The sequence below is a fragment of the Lissotriton helveticus genome, chromosome 8 (assembly GCF_964261635.1).
Source record: "Lissotriton helveticus chromosome 8, aLisHel1.1, whole genome shotgun sequence".
Taxonomy (NCBI): domain Eukaryota; kingdom Metazoa; phylum Chordata; class Amphibia; order Caudata; family Salamandridae; genus Lissotriton; species Lissotriton helveticus.
In genome coordinates, this window is record NC_136069.1 from 476,041,943 (window position 1) to 476,057,001 (window position 15,059).

Here is a 15,059-nt window from a genome sequence, read left to right on the forward strand (position 1 = left end):
AGCACACACATCGTGCATACTCACTTAATCCAGCTCTATTCAGCCACACAAGGGTCCTGTATAGTCTATGAATAACTTGAAGTGGATAAGTCTCAATCTGTAGTTGGGTGACATCTCCTTAATCTGTTCCCAGCAGTAAGCCCACGCGCCCTCCTCAAAGGGACCCCCAGGATCGTCTCCCATTCGAGCTATGCCAGGGGGACACATATCAGTGACCCGCGTTGCTTTCCAGAGTAAAAACGGGTGATGAGTTTCTGTGGCGAAGGGTTCACCAGGAAATCCTCCAGCACCAGGAACGTTGGTGGCGCTATCGGGAATGAGACAAAAAGTGTGTGCAGTGCTGCTCTAAGTTGATAATGTGTCAGTCTGTCCTTGGTGACAAACACACCGTCTGGTAATGCCCGTCCCTTCGTGTGAGGTTGGAGCTTCCGCAGTCTTTGGCACACCCCCATCTACGCAGTAAAGGGCAGCTCTGGTTGTCAGGTGAGTGGTATAGAGGGGGCAAATAATGTCTCTAAACGCGCTCTGCGCCAAAGTTCTCACAACGCTCACACTGTGCAGCCTACAGTATTTACCTCAGCTCAAGGTATATTTTGTGGTCCGTAAAGTGCCATATGTGATGGTACCAAGTCCGCCTGATTGCTCTCGAGGGCAGTGTGCACCATAAATAGAGTCTGGTATATCCAGTGATATCCAAATTTAGCCTGGTCAGGCACTAGAGTTAAGGACTGAGGAGCATAAAAATCTGCCGAGAGGGAAATCAGCAGGAGTACGCTTGGGAGAACAGGAAGGTCTTAAGGGCCTTGCGGAATTGTGAGTAAACTGGAGTAGATCTAATGGACAGTGGAAGGCTTTTCCAGAAGCGAGGGGCTAATACAGAGAATCTAGTACCTCCAGTTTTGGATCTGCGGAAGCGAGGGACATTAAGAAGGGCCAGATTGGAGGAGCGGAGGGCACGACTGGGAGTGTAGGGACTGATGAGGGAATTAATGAATGCCGGGGCAGTGCGGGCACGGGCCATGAAGGCCAGACATCCTATCTTGAAAAGGGATCTCTGGCAGATGGGGAGCCAGTGAAGGGATTTCAAAACAGGAGTGATGTGATGGAACTTAGGAAGGTGGTGGATAAGACGGGTGGCCTGATTCTGAATAGCCTGAAGACGGCGTAGTTGGTAGGCCGGAATGCCCACGTAGAGGCTATTCCCGTAATCAAGACGCGAGAGAATCATTGCCAAAATAATAAGTTTGAGAGCATCGGGAGAAAAGAAACGGGACACTTTCCGGATAATCCAGAGGGAAAGGAAACAGGAAGAGACAACTGAACTAATCTGGGCATGCATGGAGGGGTCCCGACTGACTTTAATGCCCAAGGTCTTTGCTGAGGCCGCCGGTACTGGCGAGGGGCCGAAGATGGAAGGCCAAAAGGCGGCAGACCAAGGGGAGGTGGTAGGGCCGGTCAGGACCAGCTCCGTCTTGTCCAGTTTAAGTTTAAGTTGGTTATGGTTCATCCACTCAGAGATGAAAACTAGGGTAGAGTGGAATTTAGGCAGGGAGTCCAAGGGAGAGGAAAGATCAAATACTAACTGGAGGTCATCCGCATAATTATACACGGAGACCCCATGTCAAGAAGAGAAAGAATAAGAGGGTGAATATAAAGATTAAAAAGAAGAGGGGACTGGGAGGAGCCTTGGGGGACCCCGCATGGAACCAAGCGGGAGGGGGCAGAAAAGCCAGAAAGATGGACCGCCTGAGTCCGTTCTTTAAGGAAAGAGGCGAGCCAAGAGAGAGCAGTGCCCCGAACGCCCGCTGCACTGACAAGGCCGAGAAGGATGGAGTGATCGACCGTGTCAAACGCAGCGGACAGATCAAGGAGCACCAAGGCTTGGGGTAAGTTGGAATCGGCCTTGCTCTTTAGCTCGTCTAGAATGGACAGGACCACTGACTCAGTAGAGTGGGCCGGGCGGAATCCCGCTTGGTGGGCGGCCAAAAGATGGTTGTCCTCAATAAAAGTAGAGAGACAGGTTGTGATGTAACTCTCCAAGATCTTCCCTAGGTATGGAAGAAGGGAAATGGGTCTAAAATTAGACGGAAGGGAGGGGTCTAAACCAGGCTTTTTTAAAATAGGGAAAACTATGGCCGATTTGAAGAGTTTCGGGACTAGGCCTGAGGAGATAGAGGCATTGAGAAGGGAAAGGGGGGGGTCAGGGCAGTGGCTGAAGAGCTCTCTCAGAATGCGAGCTAGAGCACAGTCAGCCGGGGAACCTGACTTCACTTTCTGAAGGAGAGCAAGGAAGGAGTCCATAGAGATAGGGGGAAACTGATCAAGAGAGGAAGAGGGTGAAGGAAGAGCAGGGGAAGGAAGTGGCGAAGATACTGAAGGGATGTTAGATTTGATCTTCGCGATCTTTTCTATAAAGAAGTCATTCCGGGGCAAACAGAGAGCTTGGGAGGGGATAAGATTAGGGTTGGCCCTATCAGAAGCAACTAAGTTGCGAACTATGGAGAAAATCTCTTTGGACTTATTGGCTGATGATGTGATTTTCTCAGAAAAGTAAATGGTTTTAGCTGAGAGGATAGCGCTCTTGTAGTTAGCTAGGAGAGACTTGTATTTAGCTCGCAATAGAGGACAGTAGTTGCGCCTCCAATGGCGTTCAGGACGCCTAAGGTCCAATTTAAGAATTTTCAACTCGTCCGTAAACCACTTTTGGGCATCATGGGTCGACAGATCTTGACTTTCCTGAGGGGGTCAACCAGGTCACAAGAAGAGGACAGCCAGTGGTTCACGGTGTCTACTTGAAGATCAAGGGGGAGGTTAGAAAGATCAGGGGGAGAGGAAGTGAGGGAAGCATAGAGAGAATTGAAATCGACCCGATTCCAATTGCGAGCAGAAATATTCTTAGGTAAAAGGAGTTTTTCTGGTGCACCAAGCTCAATGGAAAATGAGATCAAAAAATTATCGGACCAGGTGCATGGGAGAATGGTAGGGGAGAGGATAGTGCGACTGGCTGACCATATTTGATCTAAAATATGACCATGAACATGGGTAGGGGAGTGAACGTGGGGGAGGAAGTTCAGTTGTTGGCTCTCCCACTCAACACGAGGCTGCCTACCCACCCATGCCAGAGATATCAAATTCGAGCAAGAGGGAGCAGTAGGTTGACAAACACATAAAGAAACTTTGGGAGTACCACCATCTTGGCAATGGCAAGCTGACCCACCAAACACAGAGGGAGCATCTTCCACCTGTTCGGCCTGCTCTCCAGCCAGTCCATGAACTTGCCATAATTGTAACTCCAAAGTTCATCATTGTTCCGGCCGATCCAAATTCCCAATTCTTTCTCCGGGGAGTCCGCCCATTTAAGTGGGAACTCTGATTTAAACTGAACAGTGCCCGGAGCGAGCAGAAAGAAAGTGGATTTCCCCCAATTTATAGTGATGCCTGATAGGTCTCCAAACCGGATGATTTCACGAATGAGAGGATCCAGGTTTTCCGCTGGATGTTTAACGTATAAGGTCACATCATCAGCATTCATGGACACTAGGATCACCCGCGGAGAGAAAGCAAGGCCGCACCGAGCGTGCTGCTGCCTGATCCTGGCCACGAGTGGCTCCGTTAATACTGCAGATAGAAGGGAGGAGATCAGGCACCCCTGTCTTGTACCCCAAACCACCAAGATGGGGAGGACACCGAACTATTAATCCGCAGTCTCGCCATACAGTAAGGTGATATTTTAAGAAAAAAGGGGCTGATACCAATACGGGAAAGGAGTGTAAATAGATACAGCCACTCCAATATATCAAAGGCCTTGGTTGCGTCTAAAAACTGCAGCGGCCGGGAGATAGCTGTCTATCGTCTGCATAGTCACGAAGAAGAGTGCTCCGTCCAGGAACGAACCAGCACTGGTTAGGCCTTAGCACCGCAGGTAGTAGGGGGAGTGATTGGGTCACCAGCAGCTTTGCGAGGATTTTGTTATCGAGATTGATTATTGACAATGGCCTGTAGGCGTTGCAAAGCTACGGGTCCTTGTCGTATTTGAGAATGGTGACAATAAACGCCTCCCAGAGGGAGGGGGGCAGAGTGCCTTGCTCAAGTTATTCCTTATACATGTTGAGGAGGTAGGGTACAAGAAGCCGGACATATTCCTTTTAAAATGCAGCTGTGGGTCCATCCAGCCCAGGAGCCATTTCACCAGGCATGGCCAGGATCACCACAATCACTTCCTCCTCAGAGAATGGCTCATCAAGATAACTACACTGACCATCACTTAACCAGCCTAGTTCAATCAATTTGAGGAAGGGGAGCAAGTCCGGATGTGCCTCCGACTGATGCGCTGAGTACAGCGAGGTATAAAATGCAAGCATTTCTGCTTGTACAGCCTCCTGACTGGCAATCACCTCATCATCGCCAGTACGCAGTTCTCTTTTATATTCACTTGCCCTTGGCTTTTTTAGGAGGGCCGCCAGCATCTTCCCGGCATGGTGCCCCTCCCCATAGCGATGGGTGTGCTCCTCTTTTCCCAAATAGTGTGTCACTCTGTTGGCGGCCACCTCAAATTCTGCAATTTTCCCTTTAATTCGCCCCAGGGTTGCTAATTGGTTGGACTCAAAGTTTTCAGATTCGAACACTCAAATCTCCCCCTTCAAGGGCCTGAGTTCTCTTCTGACCGAGCACAGCACACCTGCCTGCTTGGCAATGCATTTACCTCTAATTACTGTTTGAAAGCTTCCCATAACATGGAGGGGGAGTCTACCGTCCCAATGTTTAGCTCAAAATACTAAATTTTATCAGCTCGAATTGCCTCCTGAAAGACCTGATCCCACAAGTGTGCCAGGAGGGAGCCTCCAGCTGAAGTACCTGTGCACCGCGTCGGGTATCGAAAATTCCGGTAGAGCCGGGGCATGGTCAGATCAGGACCGGGCTAGATGAGCAACCGTGAACACCCACATGTCCATGTCATGCGACAGAAGCCAATAATCAATCCTGGACCAGGTGGAACCCGCCGCAGATACACGAGTGCCCTCCCCGTTGTGTGAGTGCAGACACTAAAAGACATCCACCAGCTCATGGTCTTCCATAAGGGCTTGCAATTGCTCCGCCACCCGCGGATGGGGCTGGCGAGAATTACCAGATCTGTCCATGACCAGATCTAAGATAACATTGAAGTTCCCCCTCACAAAATGGCCCCAGGCCGAGTGATTCCTTCGGCCTCTAAACCTCACTGAAAAAATGTGCGTTGTCCACATTCGGCCTGTATACCGATACAAGCCTGACTGGTTGTCTCCCCAGCTCTCCAGCAACTATTACATATCTCCCTTGTGGGTCGCATAGCGCGGTGTGCGTTCAATGATAGCTGTGCCTCTGGCATAATTGGAGCACCCTGCTATAAATTTCTCTCCCAACCAGCCCGCTCGTTGTCACGCGCAACTAGTACCCGTCAAATGTAGTTCTTGCAAAAAGCAGATGTCTGACCCATGTTTATTAAGATATGCCGCTACCAGTCTCACCTTTCTGCAATCATTCAGTCCACGTACATTCCACATTACTGCTTTGACTGTATTCACTCGCTTAGTAGTCTCACCTATGCCTAAGATCTCACAATACCTGGTGCTCCAGATGCACCACCACACCAAATTGTTGTTGTGAAGGGGCCAGAAAGAGAGGGGAAGGGGAGAGAGAGAAGGAATATTTAACACATTGCAGCTCGTCCTGTCTGCCCCACACACAAAAAACCCACCCCTACCCACTTCAGCCTCCTAACATGGCTGATAGGCATTACCCCTACTCCAAACAAGCTACCAGTGGCCAACTGTTAGAACAAACATAGGACTCATCCTAGGGGGTGGCACCAAGGGCTCGGCGAATCCCAGCAATTGTGTGCTGGGCCGCTGGACGAGGTGCGTTCGAGAGGGAAATCCTCACAGTCATTCGGGCAAACAGGGCAGGTTTCTGAGCAGTTGTTGCAAAATGGACAGCCAACCTGGGAAAGAATAGATGTACCATGGGGAATCATCCTCGCCCGGCCAGTTGTACCATTTCCCTGCCAGCATGTTGTGGGTTGCCCAGAAGCTCAGTCGTTTTCATCGAGAGGGTGGCCACCCACTGGGCCTTTATCGACGCGTGCGGACGATGTAGTGTGCTTGAGAGAGCGGACAAATTTGATGGCGAGTTTGGGATCGGTGAAGAACATGGTCTTGCCAGAGTGAAAAATGTGTAGCTTTGCCGGGTAGAGCAGAGAATACTTACGGTCCAGCTGCTGCAACAGCCTCTTCACAGGCACAAACTCTCTCCATGCGGCCTGCACTGTCAGAGTGAAATCGGGGGAAAAAGAAATCACATTCCACTGGTATCTCATCTCCTGCAGGTCCTGGGCTCTGCGCAACACAACATCACAGTCCCTGTAGTTCAACAGTCACGCAATTATTGACCTAGCCGCAGCACACGATGGGGTCTAGGAACCAAACGATCTGTAAGCCCCCTCCACTATGTAGGCCGGTGATAGAGAGTCTCCAAACAGTGACCGGAGCATTTCCTCTACATAATCTTTGACTCTGGTCATTGCTGTGATCTCTGGGATTCCTATGATGCGCAATTTGTTGCGACGCAACCTCGCTTCGACGTCTTCATTCTTACTTCTTAGGACTTCTAGCACTTTTTCTATGCGGAGCAATTTCTCCTGAGTTAGTTCCCTCGTCTTGTAGTGCAGAGGTGCGTTGTTCCACCTCCTTGATGAGCTCATCAGGGTTTGAGACCTTATGTCTGAGCCAGTTCAGGCAGTCTGACATTGAGTCAATTTTGAGCTCGATGGCTGAAAGGGATTGCTTTAAGTCTGTAAATATTTCACATACATTTGTTTCTGGTGTCGATGCAGGGTTCATGGTAGCTTCTGATAACTCTTTTTCTGGGCCCCTCCCCCACGGGGGGCTTGCACTGTTCGAACGAGAGCTTGAGCTGACTGGTATCTGTCTTGCCCATGGCGTGCGGTCCCTTCCTCGCCACCGAGAGAGTGCTTCGGTAGTACTGCTTCGCCCGCTTTATCGCTGCAGTGTTTTGGTATGTTAGTCACCTAGGGGTCTCCTCGCACCAGCTGTGGCCCTGTCAAGCCAGTGTCCAGGTTGTCAGTGGGCTATTTTTTTTTTAACTCTTTGTTTTGTTTATTAACATTAAGTGGTACAATTATAGCATAGATTTACATATAGATCAGCATGCATTTATACAGTATAAATCACGTCATTTTACATCATCGTTATAGTGTACTGTATGTTTTAGTTTCTTACATCCACATAGGTATATACGGTGGTATCCAGATCCTGCTAACTGGTTTCTATTTCACGATTTACTACTGGCAACATACATATGCCCCCTATAAGTGTTCCAACTGCCCCATAATCGCACCCATTTTTTGGGGCAACCTCTGCGCATATATACAGTTTTTCCTGCCACCATAGCCTTATCCATATCTTTACACCATTCTGTGACCCAGGTGGGCTATTTCAGTGTCCAAAGGTGTGCCCCCCACAGTCTCCAAGGCCAGGCGGTATGGGCGCTCACCATTTTCACGAGCACACACCTCTGGTCGCTCACTCTGAAGGAAACTGACCCTTCCACATGAGTCAGCAGCAGTGCAAGAACTCCCCCAACAGCAATCAGCCCTGACGGGCTGCACCGGCTTCTCTGCTCCACCAGGTCTATGTGGAGGCCCACACCAGCAGCACCGCCCCCCCACGGAGGGCTCATCATGCACCAGTAACACTCCGCAGAGTATCAGGCCGCATCCCAGGCGTGGGCACAGGGGGATTCCCTTCTTCCACTGTACTTTGTAGAACAGGGTGGGGCATAAGTCCACAGCAATCGTCCCTTTCCTCCTGCAACCACTCTCACCATGTGTCAGCTGTGCGCTGAGTTTCGGGCAGTCCTGTAATTTTAAGCCCCCAGTCAGGCTGGGGGGAGATCCGGCAGGGTCAGGCAAGAGGAAGCGTTGCTCTTGCTACATTCCTTTATGGCCACATCCACTCTGATTCACAAGTATGCGCTCCCACCGAGCTGGGTGATCTCCTAGCCGAGCCGCCCTCACAGGGCCGCCATGCTTTTGAACCGCTGGGTAGAGGCAGCCGCCCCCAGTCACCCAATCGGTTCAGTCTCACCCAGTGCAGCTCCCAGCGCCTCAAAGCTCGGTGGGCCTTCCTCGCGTCCTCGGTCCTTTGCCACCACGGGAGTCGGAGTGGGGTCCATCCTGGGGCTGAACACTGCGGGCTCCCAGCCAACAAGGGCTCCTCGTTTTCCTCCCTGGGCGCGCTCTTGAAGTCACAGGTCGGGGGGCTCTCCTGCAACCTTCGTGATCCCAGCAATTGGCCGCACTCAGGCTACTCAGATGGTTCCCGCGGCCTCACATCGGCGCTTCTATCTCACAGGCTGAGTGGCCGCCACTTTCCAGGGATCACCGGGTCCCCGTCCGAGGTGACAGGAGTCCTTTCCCAGGTTTTAGGCCGCTAATGTTTCCCGGATCTACCCAATAATTGCCGGATCGTCCGTCCAGCCTGCAGAGCCTCACTATGTGGCAGCCATTTTGCAGCCGGCACTCTAGCCCCCCCTCATATGCAACCGTCCATACCTAACAGTTTAACTTGCTCAGCGATCCATGCACTTACCAATCCATACCACAACAATGAAACAGATGAGATAGACAAGGGTTTTTGCTGTAGACTGTGTTATACCTGTTATTTGAGAGAAGAAGCTTCACTGACACTTCCTGAGCTTTACCTGCTCTGTGACAGTTGGAATCTTGTCCTGCTGCTCTAATGTCAGGGTGAGAAGCTTGGACTGCTATTACCATGATGGGCGTGTTCCTTGAAGAAGAGAACCGTGTACTTGTTTCCATGCTGTACCTGTTCCATGAGGAATGGAAGCATGGGCTGTTGATACCAAGCTGGACCCTTTTGTGTGCGGGATGTTGTGGTGTACTTTTTCTGTGAAGATGGGAAACTTGTCACCTGCAGCACAGGGTATCCGTTCTGTGAAATGGAAACTGGCACTGCTGATGCCTGGCTGTGTTCTGCGAGTGACACTTGAACTGCAGATGGTATGCTATACCTGTTCTGTGAGGGAAGGAAGCTTGTACTCTCATGTTTCAGAAGCGTTAATCACACACACACTGTTTTGTACCCATCTGTTGCTGCCAAAGGGGTGCATCTGGCTGTGAGTGCTCTCCAAGATTCCCCGTCTTCTATGAAAACCTGCAAGAATGGTTGCCATACTTCTCAGAGAACAAATACTCACATTTCTGAGTATGCTGAGTTTATGGAAGTGTCATAATTGCAGTTTGTGTAAAACTCTCTAGGGAAGGATTGCAGCGCAAAGGTTGTGCTGGGTTTGTACCTCTGTAAAATGTTTATTTTGGATTTACTTTCCAGTGCAAAACATATTTTACATTGTTAAGGTGCCTGAAAGTAGTGCAAAGCAGTGGTGTGCTCCGATTTGCATTACTTTGCGTCAAGGGGCATTCTATCAATAGTGCATGGGAGTTTCCATGCAACAACCCACATTTTTTTATACAAAGCCCTATCTACTAACAACAGAAGGCATGCTTAGAACCAAAAAATAACACCTCTTTGAAGCTGATGTAAAAAAAGAGATATGTGTTTATTTCTCCTTACTTTCCCACGTTGCACAGTACAGCACACATCCATACTAGAAAAAGCTAAAGTTAGTCTATGCATAGAATTGTGTACAGGCAGTGTAACCTGCCAGTACAAAACCTATGCTAAACACAACACAGACAATGTGCAATATATTGTAAAAGTAAATGTATTTAGTTAGGCAGACTCAGGTACACCAAGCCAGACTAACACATCGCCCTACAACAACAGCACACATTTAACAAAATTCCTGAAACCATCATATGAACAATGCAAATCTAAGCTTTTGCTCCATAAGTGGTGCATCCTTTCAAGCTGCACTGGCAACTTATATACTATCATTAATCAACATAGCTATTGTGAAAAGGTAGATTAAACCTGCTACATCAGCAAACACTTAGGGGGTCATTAGGATGGCGGGCGGACTTTGCCCGCCCGCCATCCTCGTGGTAATCGGGACCGCCGGCCATAAGGACGGGGGTCCCGTGGGGAGTATTAGGATGTGCCCGCCACAGTGGCGGGCACATCCTGTATTTTTAGCATTGTGGCGGGCGGTGCTCTCTGCACCGCCCGCCACAATGCTAAAAAAGCATTTCAGCATTTGCATAATCAAAGCAGCAGGCACTGCGCGGTGCCTGCCACTTTGATTATGCTAATGCAGGGGGGTACCGTGTGCACCCCCATACTCTCCTTCACTCTGGGGGCCCGCACGGGGCCCCCAGAGTGAAGTCCGCCTGCCTTTCCGCCACGGAAATGCAACTGCAGACGCCCATCCAAATATGGCTGGCGGCGTCTGATAGACACCGCCACCATATGAACCCTTTTCCGCCCCAGCCGCAAGGCGACCGGGCGGAAAAGTGGCGGGCGTTGTTTGCCTCCACTGCGGTCCCCCCCCCGCCATTGTAATGTGGCGGGGGGAAAAGGGTGGTGGGCGGGCATTTATGTCGGGCGGATCGTCACCGCCACCATGGCGGTGGCGATCCGTAATGGACCCCTAAGAATGGCATCAAAGTCACATAATATTGAAAGGCATTGCCGCCACGGAAATGCAACTGCAGATGCCCATCCAAATATGGCTGGCGGTGTCTGATAGACACCGCCACCATATGAACCCTTTTCCGCCCCGGCCGCAAGGCGACCGGGCGGAAAAGTGGCGGGCGGTGTTTGCCTCCGCTGCGGTCCCCCCCGCCATTGTAATGTGGCGGGGGGAAAACGGTGGTGGGCGGGCATTTATGTTGGGCGGATCGCCACCGCCACCATGGCGGTGGCGATCCGCCCGACATTGTAATGGACCCCTAAGAATGGCATCAAAGCCACATAATATTGAAAGGTAGCTCAAACTTTAACAACCACTTAAAGGTTAGCAAAGGACAATTGTGAACCACAGCAAACAGAAAGAAATTACAATGCACATAATCTTCATATGTAAAAATTTGAGATATCCTTTTATATTTTCTAATAAAAGTGAGAAAGACATGGGGATAAATAGTTTCTTGCTGTGTAGATCCCCACAGTGTACAAGGGTTTTATGGTCCGGTTGGTTTCAAACTTTACTTTTCTGGAGTTTTAGGTACCTTACATCATTACACATCACCAGGTATTTTGCAGCATTTTCTACTATTTTGCAGCTTTCACCTAGGCTGCCCTTCTTGGTTCCTCTCTTTTTCCAAGTGTGTTCTGCTGCTCGGCCTGGGTCACTAAAAGGTCTGCTCTCAATGCCTATCCTAAGCCTGGTTTTCTGATGTTAGGTAGGAATGGATGCTAACCTGCTCTTCTTGTCCTCTCTGCCCTACATTGCTGTGAAGAAGACAATGACAAGGGTGGAAAACATTGGTCCAGAGTCCAGACTATCTCACTGAGGCCCACGCTGATTGGCCTTACTTTTCCAAAGAACTTAAAAATTAATTCCCCTAACCCTGGCCATTACCACCGTCCAGTAGCCCTAGCCAACTCTGTCCTAGGTAGTTTGGTACACCTCATTGTTTGTAGGTAAACTTCAGGATCACACCCCCTAAACATATTGACTAAGCACCCCTGCATAGTGTGCAACTTGTCCGTACTTTATGTCCCCACATTTTTCTTTACCTTTCCTTGAATTTATTTTAAGGATTGCTTCCTGCTTATTCCTATTCTCTTAACTCCTACTTCAAACCTTATAGCTCCAGAATATATTCATAGAACAAATCTGCTCCTGACAAGATTTCTGCAGCTTCCTGTCCGCTGCAGGCGTAGGTTCACTGTGCCCTTCCAAATGGAAGCCTGTAAGTACACTTTTCTAAGTGTACTTACAGGCATCCATTTGTTTTTAACCAAGCATTACTGCGACATAGATTGCATTTACTTAATGGTACTGATCGTTTAATAACAATATACACAACCAAATTCCTGAGCATACCGTGTAACACCACTATGTCCAAACTTAAATTTATTTGTCAGAGTATCTTAGAGAAGAGTGCTGTGTGTGTGTCTCCTTATCCATTCGCCTTCCTCCTGGAGATACCCGCTGGGATTGGCATATCAATTGTAGGCATAGTTGTTCATACCAGGGAGAATGCCATGATTCAGCCACAGTCCCTTTTGCATTAAACTCCTGTCAAATATCAGACCAATAGCGGGCCAAAAAAGGGCATGACCACAGGACATGTTTTAGGACACAATCTGGTCAATTTTTCTCTGGCTTTAGACATCATTAGAGAGATTGACCCAATGACTTTTGTGAGAGACACAGGACTGCACGTTCAACATGGCCGAACTGGCCGTGGCGAGCACCGGGCACTTCCCCGGTGGGCCGCCAGAGTGGGGGGCGGTTTTAGACCCCTGGGGGTGCTGTTTTTGTTACCGGGGGTGACAATGTTGGCCCCCTGCAACGAAAGTGAAAAGCGGCACAAAGCTTTCCACTCGAACCAACACCCCCGCCCCCTCCCCAGCACCCTCCTTCCCCCCGGGTCGGCCGAGCTCTTTGCCAGGGCTGGTTTTAGTTCCCAGTCCGGCCCTGATGTTCAAGATCTTACATTTCAGTCCGGCCTTCCTTAAGCCCATGTCATGAGTATCCTGGACAGATGTGCCAGTCGCCTTCTGAATATGATTGCCGAAACATAAAAGTACTTCCCTCAGAGAGTTTCTTTTTAACCTAAAATCATTTACAAAAGGCGATGTAAATTGCGACATAAAAACAGGAATTAAATGTAAAACTAGGTGATTGAGACCTATGCGAAAATCACTTAAGTAATCTTGTTAAGATTATATTAAAACCTCATCAATTTATTTTTATTTTTTAACATAAGTTCATACAATGCTGGCAACCTATATGTATATGACGTAAAACCTAGACTCAGAGAGTTGTAATAGTTCAGAAATTAATGCACTCTACAGGTTGTTGATGACACCCCATTGCAAGCCCCACATCTCATTGTACAACAGAACCAGTCAGTCAGGCAACCGTAGAGGGCCCCAGCAACTCAGCAAGCAATGCACCCACTGTCTGAGAGTTGTGAAGACAAAAGTCGCCCTGCAGATTAGCAGATCATTTAACACAGATATCAGCAAGTAAGTTAACAAGAGTCAACAGGTCGACAAAGGACCATTCAGGCCAGTGGAAAGGTGTTTCCTCGATCTTAAAGTCAGCATTATAATACCTAGAACCACCCTGTGTTTCATAACCTTGTGGCTGATTTCTTAGCCGCGTGAAATATCTAGCCATTTGACCAAAGTGGAGAAATGTCTTTGTGCTGTTTTGAATATGTCAATATATTCTATAATGACATAGGTTGCCATATCAGCGTTTTTACCTTATACATGATTGTGAAATCCATTAATGGCGAAAAGTATTTGGATCAGTAGTGAAATAAAATTGTTTAGTTACAGCTTTATGCCTTTCAATACAAATGAAGTAAATATGTTGTTTATTATTAAAACCAAGGAATATTTTAACATTAAAATAAAGAGTTACAACTTGCACAATAAATATGGCTCCAATGAAATACTTAAAGAACAAAACTTGAACAAGTTTAAAACACCTGCTTGAGACAACAAGCCGCAACACTTTTTAGTTCTTTTATTCATGCAACTAAACAGTTGGCCTGTAGCATAACGGATAATAGCTTAACGAGACCACAAGCAAACAAAGCAGACATAAATATTACTTTTAGTATGTGTAAACATAAAAACATGATTAAATATTGGCTCATCAACGGGTCTAACCGACATGGCAATAACCATGAAAGTAATTTAAAGCAACCAGTCGTGCAGACATTCTCTAAGACTCCCAGCATGTCCTCTGACGTCAAACTCAGAAAATAGACGTATCAAAAACACAATTGGATTTATCTTCACTTACAGAAATGCTGTAGTGTTTGAGATTCTTTAACTATGTAGGTATTTTCCTCACATTTTTGTATGTGACACGAGCCTACTGGTAGAAGTCGAAGCACCATTTGGGGTAGCAATGAGGGGTAATAAGCTTAGATTTCTATATTAATTTAAAAGAGGGGATGCTTACAAAGGATAGTCTTTGCTCCATCCTTTATTATCTGAAACAATTAAAATATACCTAATTACAAACATTAAAACAGACAAAAATCTGCCTTTTTAAAAATAAATATGGCACAAATGAAGATTTTCCTTTAAACCTAGATAATACAACTGAAAGGCTGCTGTAATATGTATGCAAATACAATGAAAGGGAAACTTCCAACTTCCCTCTGATACGCTGTGGTGGTGTTGGCACTACCAATATATTCAATTGGTATCTACAAGAGACAACTTTCAAGAAAATGGTGTAGCTGTGGTGACAAACTGTGTTGCACAAAAAGAGCTCAATATAATTTCACAGCATTCTGTCCTTTGTGGGAGTTTGTCAGTGGGTTAGATTGCGTGGAACTTTAATCTGTAACATTAGAGCCTCCTCCTTGTGCATGGCAACACACAAGAAAGCAGAGTGAGAGAAGGCCATTGTGTCTTGGTGGTAAGACGTAATTTCTTTGTCTGCAGCAGGTCACTTTCGAATACATGTAGGAAAAAAATGAATTCCTGCACGCAGGTAAGAAAGAGCACTCCTGTAATTGCCTATGATACCTCTAGCAGCAGTACTTTATTTGAGCCGGTGGTTTCCTGTGTTCGGCACTGGCCCCTGATTGCCAGCACCGGGGCTTATGACAGTTTGTCACATGGTGGCGCTGTCTGGCTAATTTAGGGAAAAGCACAACAACAGCCATTTATCAGTTCAATTTACATTTACAAGGACCAATACCTGCCTTCCAAGCCATTCTTATAGCTTTGGAGGCCTGGAATAGTATGACTTGTCACACTTGTAAGAGTGTGATTGTTAATAGCTGTGTTTGTACTGTCTTGGCAGCTGGCAGGAGCAATGTGTGGGGCAAGCTGTAGTGGGCTCCCCAAGAGAGCCCCAGCACTTATTTGTATACAAAT